Source organism: Ambystoma mexicanum, chromosome 6q (assembly GCF_040938575.1).
Source record: "Ambystoma mexicanum isolate Mex_15411 chromosome 6q, UKY_AmexF1_1, whole genome shotgun sequence".
NCBI lineage: Eukaryota > Metazoa > Chordata > Amphibia > Caudata > Ambystomatidae > Ambystoma > Ambystoma mexicanum.
In genome coordinates, this window is record NC_090937.1 from 713,305,683 (window position 1) to 713,319,288 (window position 13,606).

Consider the following 13,606-nt stretch of genomic DNA (forward strand, 5'->3'; position numbering starts at 1 on the left):
CAGGTAATTTAAAACAAGAGCCATCACAAAATAACTCCCCATCTGGCTCTTTCTGTGGGATATCTCTCAAGTCAATTCTTCCCTTTGTTTCTTCTTCAGTGACCATTAAACAATCATGGGGTGGTGATTCGTTGTCACCAATTTCTGCTATGGGCAGTGGCATTAATTCTGCAGGATTCAATGCGCTACACCTCATAATTTGGATGTGGGGTGCAAACTAGATGAGCTCATATCTTGTCAGTCTAGCTGAGGTGAGGTGTTGCGTCTGTGTCCTATTTAATAGAACGTCTATAGCATGTGGCACCATCAGAATTAAAGTGTGCCCCAATACCATTCCTTCCATTTGTTTCACTGACGCAGCAGCCGCTGCGACAGATCGCAAACATCGTGGTAGTGCGCGCGCTACAGTGTCCAATGCGCAAGAAAAATAGCCGCACGGCCTATTTCTTCCACCTTGTTCCTGTGTCAAAACCGCCAATGCACATCCTTCACTCTCACTCACAAATAGTCTAAAGATCTTTTTATAGTTAGGAGTGCCTAAAACTGGCGCAGCACACAGTGCAGCTTTCAATTGCTCAAACGCTTTCTGACATTCCTCATCCCACTGTAAAGGCATCTCTGCATCCTTTTTAGTCAACTTTATCATCGGCTTCACAATCAACGCAAAATTACTGGTCCACTGCCAACAATAAGAGGCCATGCCTATTACAGCTCTCACTCCTTTTTGAGTTTTTGGAATAGGCATACTAGAAATACTTTCTATATGTTCTGGTGTTAATCTTCTCCCTTCTTTCGAAAGTAGGTAACCCAAATAAGACACTTCCTTCTGATTATACTGGAATTTCTTCAAACTTGCCTTATGACCATGGGTCACTAAGTGTGTCAATAGTAATATAGTACTTTCTTTACAGATCTCTTTCGTGTCAGCAGCTAATAACAAGTCATCTATGTACTGCAAGAGTATGCAACCTTTGGGTAATTCTAGCATGTCTAGCTGCTCTTTTAGCGCTCTGCTGTAAATGCTCGGGCTTTCTGTGTATCCTTGTGGAATGCGTGTGAATGCGAATGATCGACCTCCTAGAGTGAACGCAAACAGATATCTACTGCTTTTATCCACTGGGATGCTAAAGAACACGTTCTTCAAATCAACTACACGAAAGTATTCTGGAGTAGCCGGTATCATTGTCAGTATTGTTGTGACATCTGGGACCAAAGGGAATTGCGGGTCTACCACTTTCTTTAATGCGTGCAGATCAATTATGAAACGATAGGGTACCTCATTGCCTCCTTTCTTGTAAACTGGAAGAATCTGGCTGTTGCACATGCTACCTGCAATTTCCTCAACCACCCCCAATCTCACCAGGTCAGTAACAATGCTTTTCAATCCCTTCTCACCTTCAACAGAAATTTTATACTGGGGAATTCGTGGTAGTGTGACACCTTCTTTCAAAGTTATTTTTGCTGGCTCTATTTTCAAGCATCCTACATCGTTATCATGCATTGCCCACAGACAGGTTGGTACTTTACTTAGCTCTTCTGGCAACTCTTTTGACATAAATTCCGTCACCGGTGCATCGTGAGGCCACATCGTGAGGAATACCCCGTCTGCCGTACAATGTATGACTGCCCCCAATTTTCTCAACAAATTTAATCCTAGCAAGTTCTCTCCACAATTTTCTGTCAAAAGAAATGGACACTGTTCCGTAAATGGTCCTATTGTAATTGGGACAGCTTTGGACATGGGGTTAATTACTGGTGTACCTGCGAACCCTACAGAAACATTCTTCTGCCCCGACAGTGGTATCTCTGGAACCAAGTGGTGGTCTATCGAGCACTTCTGTGCCCCTGTATCTACAAGGAAACGGTGCTCCTTATTCCCGACTCTCATTTCTACGTAGGGTCCTCTCTGATTCACGGGAATAGACACTCGTTCCGACCCCTGCCGTGGGCTCTCTTATCGCGAAAATAACACATTGTCCGATGTGTAGTCACCGCTACTGCTATAATACGTGTTTGGTTGTGTATCAAAAATATTCCCATTTCCCCCTCGATGTCCTCCACTCTGATTATTTCTCTGTTGGCCCTGCCCGCCCTGATTTTGGTTCGAAACACTTTGGTTCAATGCCTGGTTCTGTTGCGCTTGGTTTTGACCATAGGATTGGGTTTGAGTACCTCCATTGGTATATCCCTGCTGCAGCTGCATGCTATTTCTTCTTGGGCTGTTTGACCCCTGATGTCCTCTATGAGGTCTTCTCTGACCAAACCCACCTCTATTCTGTAGGTGCGGGCACTGCGCTCGCCAGTGTCCTTCCTCCTTACAATACGCACATTGATTTAATCCCAATGACACCCCATGCATATTATTCAAATTTCCTCTGCCTTGTGCATTTCCTCTACCTCTATTGTATCCAATGACCTGCTGCAGTAACACCCCTACTATTGTTCGCATCGCTTCTTTTCTCATCTCCAATGGGTACCCATTACATATCTCACTTACTTCCTTTACTGACGTTCTTTTATTCGACATCCATCACATTGTTTCCCCTACCCATACCTGCAATCTTTGCTTATCACCTATTTGTCCCGGTACCGGCAAATGCATTGTACCACCTGGAAAAACTCTCGGCCATGATTTTTGCATATACAACCTTCCTACCTTTCTTAATATACTCACTACTATATTCAGGTGTAGCAAACATCTCAGCATATCTGTCTTCCATTTTATTTTTTACTTCAATGATTTTGTGCACATGTTTTCTTACATCCTCATCTCTTTGCTCACTGCGTGCTAACTTATTCAAATCTAACAATCGATGTGGCGGTAAATTCCCGAGTATCTTTTCCCCACCAAAATTTCGCCCATGCATTCCAACACTACCTGTCTCTCGTCGCTTCTCTGGTACCCATACAATGAGGCCAATGCTGCCGTCCCATCATTTCCTTCTATGTACATTTCTGCCTCTTGCCGTAATTCAATCTTTCTTTGCTGATCGCGCTTCGAGTTACCCGTCCAAATCCTGTTCCTTCAGCCCCGCCTCTCGCCTCCCCGGTCTCAATTTCGACTTTGGGAGGGGCGGATGGTGCTGAATCTGTCTCTGGAGCGGGAGGTGCGCATGGGATAAGTGACACAGGTGGCATCTGTGAAGGGCCTTCCTGGATGCTGGGAAATTGTGTGTCCGCGGTCTGCACTTGTGGGAGTGCTCGCGCTGTGGGTGGGGCTTGGGTTAATGCTTGCGTGAGGGGAAGTGCTTGGGCTACGGGAGGGGGTATGAGAGCTACTGGTTGGGCCTGCGCAGTCACTGCTGGCGTGTTTACTTTCGATTCTGGTTTTGGGCCTCGACACGTGTTAGTTAACAAATGTTCCATTAATTTGTCCGCTATGTGTAGTTCCCGCTGCGGGTATATTCTTTCTATGTTCATCTGGTCACGCCTCCCTTCCCGTCTTAGACTTGCCGTCCACTCCTCCTCTTCCTTTTCTTCTGCTACCTCAAGCTTCGTTTGGGGCCTACGCGCATGCTTCTCTCTACTCCTAAGTTGGAGCATTGCTTCCCTCCTCCAATCTTTGACAGTCTCAAAAGCTGCAGGTCGCGCTTTCTTTCTAATTAGCACCCTCTCTAGGTCATCTATCCTCCCAATCTCAAAACTACCATTAATCGGCCACTGATGGTCGTGTTGCTTTCTAATTTGCCTATGCCAAATTTCACAAAATATTATCGCACCCACACCATATTTTGCATACATATCATAAGCCGGCGTTCCCCCAGGCGGTGCACTTTGGGCATATTCCAAGGACTGTCTACTGCAGCTGAAAAGCCCTGCTAAAGTGGACAGTACTCCAGGCATGTTTCTTTAACCTTCCCCTTTGGTTAGCTAACTTTTACCTGGACGTTTGAATTTGCAAAATCAACACTCTACCAAAAATCAGGTTTTTCTTTGAATCGGGGAATGACTCGCCTGATAAAACAAGTCGCCTGTCCTAAAGCAACCTCTCCCAACGTCGTGTCTGTGCTTCTCTGGCTTCTGCCTCGTCTCGGGACCCTCGCCTCCTTTGCCCTCTGGCCCGGTACGTCGATCAGGGATCAGATGTGTGCAGATCTGCGGAAGGAATCTCTCCTCACTTCTACAGGGCGCCCCGTACACTTCTTGATCCCGGCTCGACCGTCCCGTCCTCGCTGTTCTTCCGCCTTTACTCCGTTACAACGTATACGATGGGGCAAGTGGGGGAGGGTCCCTATTCGGGCACCATCTTGAAAGGGGCCCCTAGTGCTATGGAAACAAGGCAATAACCATACATGAAAAGATGCGCCAGACACGACGTTCAAATTCCCAATGCTAGGGTTTATTGCAAGCAAAAATAGTATCAATTGGCCAATTCTGATCTCACGCCCCGCAACGTGAGTTTCCTAGACCTCGAGGGACGCAAAAGAGCGAATTACCTACATCAGTTACATATATACAAAATGCATATCATACAATCAGCAATGTCATGTTTAACACCCCACTTTATTAAGTTCCTTTGAACTCGGGATGACGATGGACATATCCGACGAGTATGACGATTATGACACTTTCGATGTCTATTCTAGTGTGACACTTTCGATGTCTATTCTAGTAACAATGTGCAATTAGAAAGTGCGGAGGCATCTTTTAGTTGTTGAACAGAACACGGTGGTTCTGTTCTTGGAAGCAAGCTGCACACGGGGGAAGAGCCACATTCCAAGCTTTGCTATCTATGAGGTACTAATCGTGTCCTGGGAGCCGACACGTTCTAAAGGGTTTTGCGAAGGGGGGCCATAGGAAGAGCATAATTCAAGCCTTTAGCTGTTTTATTCTAACATATTCTACCATCGTACGAGACTGGCTGGCAGCTGTGAAGTGATTAAATGCCCTGCAGCTCTCTCCCAAGGCTACAGAGAGGGAGCGCGGGCATTCCTCTCTGGGCTACTCATGAGGAGTTTCAACAAACTCTTCAGTCCTGCGACCTTGTCCTTTCATATTCAGACAACAATGTTAACAGTTGAGCAGAGTAAGCAGAATCTGCAAGAATTGCAAGCTGCAAAGCAGTTTTAGGCAGAAAGCAATGAGCAATGGTTAACAAGCAAAATGGCGATTCTTGCTACATTTAAAATGGCCGCTTGTTGGTCAAGCATAGCAGTTTATATCTCTATAATTCGGTGCATAAGACGGTTGGCCTACAGCCATCATGTTACGTCTGTCACTCAAATGAAGGGTATTCATTTTTCCAGATTGACAGGGCTACATACCAGAATAGATTATCTGTTGATAGGCAGGACACAACTCCCCCAAATAGAGTCAGCAAAGTATCTGGGTAGATCGACATCAGTTCACTCACCGTTACTCATGGACTGGAAAATGCGGGGCCCTAAGCCACCCATACCACAATGGCGTATACCAGTAGATGCCTTGACAGATGGTGGCTTTAGGGAGGGACTCCGGAGTAGACTATTGGAATACATAGAAAATAATGTGGGGAGTGTAAAGAGATGGGGCACAGTCTGGGTGGCGCTGAAAGTTGTAGTGAGGTGGGAAGCCATTGCCAGTGCGGGAGGCATCAGAAGGACACTGAGAAATGACCTGGAGGCAAGTGAGGAAAAGATTAGACAGATGGAGGCCTGCCCCCAGAAAACCAGGGCGGTAGAACAGGAATTATAGGCAGCCAGGGACAGTTGCTACGATGCCTGGACTAGGCTATCGAAGTTTGACTACATTGAAAAAACCACTAGGACACACTCTGAAGGGGATAAACCAAGCAGGCTGTTGTCATGGTTGTGCAAAAGGGAAACTCTGAGGCACCTGACCACAGTGATTAAAGATGAAACAGGTGCGGTGCACACATCGCAACTATCAATGAATGATACCTTCAGAAAATTCTACTCCCGATTATATGGCTACGACATGCCAGTACCCCAGGGCGACATGCTAGACACATTAGAAGAAATAGGCCTGCCCACACTTAACAGCACACAGCGCAAAGTATTAGAAGGGGAACTAACGGCAGAAGACATATGTGAAGTGATCAAATCATTAACCAATTGCAAGACCCCTGGGAGCGACGGGTTGCCCCCTGAGTTCTATCAGGCATACAGCCCCGAATTAACCCCAGTCCTGCACAAGGTATTTAAGGAGGCGTATAAAAATAAGGTGCTGCCTGGGACCATGAGGGAGACACTAGTGGTCCTGATACCTAAGCCTGGTAAGCCCACGGACGAGTGTGATTCATATAGACCATTAGCGATGCTGAACTATGATGTCAAAATATTGACAACCATATTGTCCAAATGGCTGTCTAAGGCCATTGGAACCATAGTACATGGAGACCAAAATGGGTTTATACCAGGCCGAAATAAAGCAATATACTTGCGACGGCTGCAACACATAATGGCACAAACGACAGGCCTGCAAGAACAGTACGCAATAGTTTCATTAGATACTATAAAAGCATTTGACTCTATCTGCTGGGAATGGTTGATTGCTGTACTGAGGGAATTTGGGTTGGGCGAATATTTCATCGGTTGGGTTAAAATACAATACAAAACGCTGGTGGCAAGGGTGAAAACTGGAAGAATAGTGTCAGCAACCTGGGACATCCAGAGGGGTACCAGACAGGGCTGCCCACTGTCGCCAATGCTTTATGCTTTACATCTTGGGCTTAGAGCCGATAGCGATATACCTGAGGAAACAATTTTTTGACGCAGGAAATAGAGTGGGAGGAGTGGATCATATAGTATCCTTATATGCGGATGATGTACTATTGTACTTAACCCGCCTCTGAATGTACCAGTAATCCTGGAGGTGCTGGAAAACCTAGCACCAGGATCGGGCATCTCCTTTAACAAAGGGAAATCCTGCATATTTCCGCTAGCGGGACTGGCAGAGAAAACAGAGGGAGATCTCCCAGACGTTGGGCTCCGGTGGCAGCTGACGACGTTTAGATACCTAGGAGTAAATATCTGGCACACACCTGAACAGATGCAAATGGGAAACACAGCACTGGCAGTGACGGGACTCAGGAAGTCAATGAAATTTGGGTTTAAACTACCGCTGTCAGTGATGGGCAGGGTCAACATTACTAAAATGATAGTCCTACCGAGGTTTTTGTATTTCTTCCACAATGTCCATTATTATATCCCAGCCTCCTTCTTTCGCCTATTGGAAAGGTTGCTGAGAGAACTTCTCTGGGGTCCCACCAGACACAAGCTATCTCTGACCACACTCATTCTGCCGTACAAAGCAGGCAGGGTCCAATTACCGGATCTCGAGAAATACTACCTGGCAGCGCAACTCAGCTTCGTGGCCAAGTGGCTTGCAGATGAGACTGCATCGGAAACAAAGCTGATAAAACAACTAGTGGCGCCCGCACACCTAAAAGAAATACTGTGGGTTCCGCTGGGGTGCTTGGGCAATGTCCCAATAATTGTAATGCTAGGCAGGAGGGTTTGGGGCAGGGCCCTGAAACTGCTGGGACAGGAACACCCTTGCTCGCCTGAGAACCCGATTGCAGCCGATGTTTGCGCATCCAGAGCAGATCTGGCAAATGCAAGGGAATGGGAAAGCTCTGGCATCTACACCTGGGGGGGACGTATATGACGGTGTTTTCAGGGAATTCGCAGCTATGGGAGCGATAGAGGGACTACCCAAGGGCCAGTTTCTATGGTATCAGAGGACGAGCAAGATAGCAAAAAAGAAATGAAAAGAGTGGCCAGTAACAGATCCAGTTCTAACGGTACTCCACAGCCTGGGTGATGGGTGGAGGCCAGTATCCAGAATCTACAGTCAGCTGGTGGATAGGCCCAAGACTGCAGTACTGAAACAGTGGTGGGAGACTGACCTTGGAACCAATATAACGGAGAAGGAATGGGAAAGGATCCTGATGTACACCCAGGAAGTGTCACAAAATGCTCGAATTAGGTTGATCCAACTAAATATTTTGTACAGGACCTATATAACAACCAGCAGAATAGCTATGTTTAGTAACAGAGCACACCCATTATGCCCTTGGTGCAGGTCAGAAGGAGCGGGAATGTTGCACATGTTTTGGGGATGCCTGAAGGTACAGCACTTTTGGGCCAAGATTGAACAAACTTGCAAAAAGGCTGGTGTGGCAAGGTATGAATGGACACTGAAATAATGCTTATTGGGGGCTTACCCAAGAGTAAGCAAATTCAGACATGTGGTCAAATTCATGGACATGGTATGTATACTGGCCAAAAGGTCCATCGCAATGACGTGGAAGACAGTGGGGGGCCTGCAATATGCCAAATGGCACAGAGAACTGGAACACTGGGCAGGGGCAGAACCCAGAGTATGGGGTGATGGGGTATCCAAAGCCAGGTGATGTGAGCCCAACATTTAAGGCCTGGAAAACATTGATCTGGTACATGTTCCACCCATCAGACGATAAACCCCCATGAATGAATGGGGACCACACTGGGGCTAACTAAGACTCACTATTAGCTAGACTATTGAAATAAGGAAAACCGAATGGTCACCCACTTGCCCCCAACAAACACACAGTTGCCCTACACCCCAGATCCCAGCTAGGCTAAATGAGTGCCCCCAAGTGCAAATGAGGCAATGAAGACTGTTTGTTGTTGTTATAATATAACTTGTTGTTGTTAACCTGTTACTACATGCAACTATGACAATGGTGGCAAATTGAGATGCTAAGTGTACATGTACACTATAATTTTAAAAAGAAATACAAGTAAAACCGAAAAACAACAGAAATCAACCAGTTATGAGCTAATCAACCATAACTCACGCCACCACTGTGCACTGCTAGGAATAACACCCCTGACATGAAAGATGACATTACACATGTCATTGATGATATCATTGATGTCATCACGTCTGTCTCCCTCTTTTTTTGTTCACTGACCTATCTAGGCCAGGTGGTTTTCTTCACAGACAGGCAGGAACTAAAAACTCAAAAGGTACTATATTTGTAGACCTTACCCTTCTCATATGTTCTTACACTACTTTCCTTAGGGTTCCGTCAGATCATATGATACATATACATAGGGGAAGAAGCAGGCCTGAAACACAGCAATCATTTCTGTGCATGAAGATAATCTGTTAGGTTACGAACACTTCCTGGTAATCTGCTGCTTTTTTGCCGACTTTACTTTCCCTGTATATGCTCATATTTGTATGCATTGTGGTCTTTGTAGTAGTACAATTATGTAGTAAGTGAGGCATTATTAGCTACTTTTTACATGTTGCACAGTACGCAAAACTCTGAAACGAAAGCATTCATCATTTTACTATCCAACATGGCAAGATTTTCAATATTTCACTTCTATGGTGCATGTTGCAGACAATGCCTACGTTTGTACACGAGTAGGTTCATGTACTGGAAAGAACTCTGTAATGCAATGGTGTTTATAGCAATGCATTGCTTAAAGAACTATGTATGCCATGACAGTTCTCCCAATGACCTCTGATTTTTTTTGCCAACATTATAATAACAATCCCTTGTGGAGGCTTTTCATGAAAACTAAATGCACATGTGATGTCATCAGTGTTGTCATCAATAACATTTGTGATGTCATCTTTCATGTCATGGGTGTTAGTCTTAACAGTGCACAGTGGTGGCGCGAGTTATGGTTGCTTCGCTTACCATAACTTGCGCATTTCTGGGGGTTTTCAGTTTTACTTGTAACCATAATATGGATAGGTTGTTATTAGTGCAAAGTAACTATAATGTCCCTTTGAAATAGCTGTTGCATTGAATTTGGTAGGTTTTTCTTACGGCAACTTAACCATAACGTCCCTTTAACAACATTTTTTGTCAGTGAATTACATAGGTTTTTAGCAGGGCACTTTAACCATAACGTTCCTTTACCATAGCTTTTTGTGTAAAGGTGCTAGATTTTTAGTAGTGCAACTTAACCATAACGTCCCGTTTAACAACATATTTTCACTGAATCCTTGGCTGCCCTCATGACGAACTTGTTGGAAGCCCAAATTGCCGTGTATGTATCCATTTGTGCTACCCCTTCCCTTTCCTAATAGTGTCTGTGTATCTTATAGAAATGAAAGGTGTACATGTTAAGGGTTGGTGAGTGTCCGAGTGGTTTTTGTGTCAACATTGCATGGTGAGTGTGTGGCGCAAAGTACTGTCCGAGATGGCTGCAGGTAAGCAATATGGAGGTTTCCTAGGCAGACTGCACCTGGCCGGCGTATGTGCAATCACAATGCAGGTATCCGTAGGACTCCACTACTAGCCGTATGGCCGCATCTTCTCATGCACTTTTAATTAGTTGTGGGAGCAGACTTATGTCCGTTTCAACACAGCAATGCGCATGGCATCCTCTGTGTGCTGGTAACACTCCCCCTATCGGCAACCCTACGGATTCATATGGTAGTCTACTGCATTGCAAGCAGTCGTACCGCTTACCAATGTATGGCTGCAGCCGGCCTTGCTCCCAATGGAAACAAGGAACACCATCCTCCAGTGTATGGTGGGCGTGTTAAATGTCCCATTAATTTGATTGATGAGCTGCTTGCCTTTCCATGACCCGTGAAACAGACTCTCTGTCTCTGCACTGACCACCGTGATGGAAATGTCAAGGGTTCGCCTGCGGGTCGTAGAGCTAGAGAAAAGATTAAACTGCAGGTGTGGCTGTCTCTAGTGAGTCTGCAAAATGGCAAAGCTGGTGCTGCTTAGTTACTCGCATAGAAGTAAATTTAAAGACAACTAAGTGAACAGCAGATTCTTCGGATCGCAAAGAATATTAGTGGTGGTTTAGAAAGTAATGTGGCTGAATGAATAATTATACTCTTGCTCCACGTAATGAAGCTGCGTTTCTCCTTGTTGAAAGCATTCTTGTATTGCAGAATTTACTCATCTCCATGAATGCTGGTCCTACAGCTAATACCGTACCATGAAGTGTCCGTACTCCATGTGACGACACCTGAAATCTTCCAACAATGCAGTAGGTTACTTTCCTCTACAACATTCTCCACATCTGCTCCTGCCAACAACAGGGACACTCCTGTAGGGCAGCGGATCCCATAAAAATCCTTGCAGACCATATGTTGCGCTGCAGACCCTTACCTGGCAAAGAGCATTGTATTGTGCACGTACTGCGATGCGCTACTCTGCAGGGGGGAGCAACTTCGAAGTGCTTGGGAAGGGTCGGTCCGGGAGCATGACAATGACTGCCACCTACTTAAGTGAGGGCCACCCAACATGTTCCTCTCTCTGCATGTGCCCTATCTTATCCCTGTAGGTGGTACCCCTTCCGTACCGGCCCTTGCCTTCTGTGTCGTGGGTTAGAAGAGGAACATAAATACAAACCAATGGAAAAGAGAAAAAGTTAAAAAAAAAAAAAAAACTCTTTCAGAGTTGAAAAATGGAATTGCCAAAGAACGGATGTAGACCGCCGCACAGCGTATATGCTCCACAGATTGTGTGGTAAATAATGGGAGGCATACCTCTGTGGAAAACATTGCAGTCAAATCGGGTAGAAAGGGCTGGCTGTAAAAAAAACTATTTTCTCATGTTGCTTTGCGTTTTTCGAAGCATTGAAGTGCGCAACACCTAGTACAATAATGCTTGCTGTACTTCCAATAAGCGCAGCAAGACATTTTGGATACATCATACAAAAATCAGAATGGCAGGATCAATAAGGACACCATTTGTGGGAGAAAAAAAAACTTGTGCTGTGAAACGTAATATTTCCATTTCGGAATTACGACATGGCCACATGTTGTAAAAAAGGCACAAACCGACTTCTTCACAATGTACCTCGCTTTCTCCATTTGCCGGACAAATAACGCAGCCACATCTGTGTCTATGTAATGCAATACAAAAATTATGCAGGTGTTCGGAAACATACGCATGACCTAGGCAAGTGCCTCCTTCATCACAAACGGCACAGAATTTCCGATAACATGTTCTAAACGTTTCCCTCCACAATGAAAAATAATAATGTCTGCATGATTGTGCGTCACCAAAGTGGGACAAAGACGAACCAAAATCAGCCACTTCATTGCAGGTACTCCATACGAGTACACATCCACATGATAGAATCCAAAATTAGCAGCCACTGCACAGTGTTTTGCATTCACTTTCAATTAATGTAGTCAGAACTCCCCCCAAAAACCGTACACTCTGGCTCGTGAAACACACAGCCATAACCGTACCTTCTGCATTTCTGTCCACAAATACACTGTGTACCAGTCTGTGTGTTGAAACCACACCCAGAAACCTTATTGAGCAATCCCTTAGCCTCCACAGTCCCATTTCCATGTCCGCCATCCGCAAAAGCCCCATATGTGACACGTGCAATCCTGGAACTATCGCAATGTCCGCACACTTTTCAGACTGTGTGCGGGAATGGGTGCATACATTTCAACCAGGGTAGGGGATTTCGTTTGTAGTGGTGGCTCTGAAAAAAAGGTTATTTTTTTTTTTAAAAGATTTTTTTTTAACGTGCTTACACAGAACCTTTTTTGTGTTTGCTCTTTATCTGAGTTTCTGTTTTGTTTGCCTCCTTACATTGTTGCAGGATTCTCTTCAATGCTTTTTTTTTTTTAAAGGTGCTTGCAAAAATATCTTTTTTTGGTGTTTGTAGGGTTTTTTGTTTAGTAGTCCTCGCATTATTACAATAACGTCTTCAATGCAGCCTGTAGATTGTAAAACAAAGTAGCATTGCCACTGCTGGACAAAGAAATGCCATTTGCATTGAAAAGGTGCACATGTCGAGGATCAATGTTGTCATTCTCACACATCCCAGCATGAGTAAAAAAACAAAAAACAAATCACACATGCTTCTGTTGATAAGACACCTTCCGACCTCTGGCTGGCGACAACATTCATTGGAATAGTCGCATACTATTCTGGGTGGTATTCATCAGCAAAGCACCTTTGCAGTGGTAAAAATGCACTACACTGCTTTCATCACCTTCTTCAGTTGCCAGAAGACACGTGAACAAGGCATGAAACCCAAAGGCAAAGCTCCATACTACACCACCACAACAACAAGTACAGTAGGGAAAGTGGCCACATATCGACAATGCGCAAGCAGAACGCCGAAACTGCACACATCGACTCCGCACCACAAAGCCTCCACTCCCTCCAAACTGAAATTGCCATGAAAGCCTCTTTCCACGGCAAAATTGGGCAGATCTACCACAAAGGTATCACCCACAATGAACACTGTACGTCTCTCCATCTCTGCCAGCCTCACTACACAGAGCAATTAAAAAAAACGATTGCCACACTTTCATGTGACGCTCAACCTCAGCACTTGATTGGACAATTTCCACAGTCCCATTCCCATGCCCAGCATGCTAAGAAGGACAGGATATGGCACATGCGCTTCCCCAACTATCTCGTGCCCCAGTAAAGCTGGAGCTGTCCTCCTTCCCTTTGCACAATTCTTTTCCTATACTCCCTCATTGGGTACTGTTAAACAGTCACACACGCTTCCGCCAATCACATGCACGACCTCTCCATCTAACACTATCAGTTCTGTACGAGACTCCATATGTACCGTTAAACATTCAGAGTGCAAGTCTCGGATCATTCGCAAACACCTCCAGTAGAAAGGTCTGTGAAACTATCCAAGACTTCTGC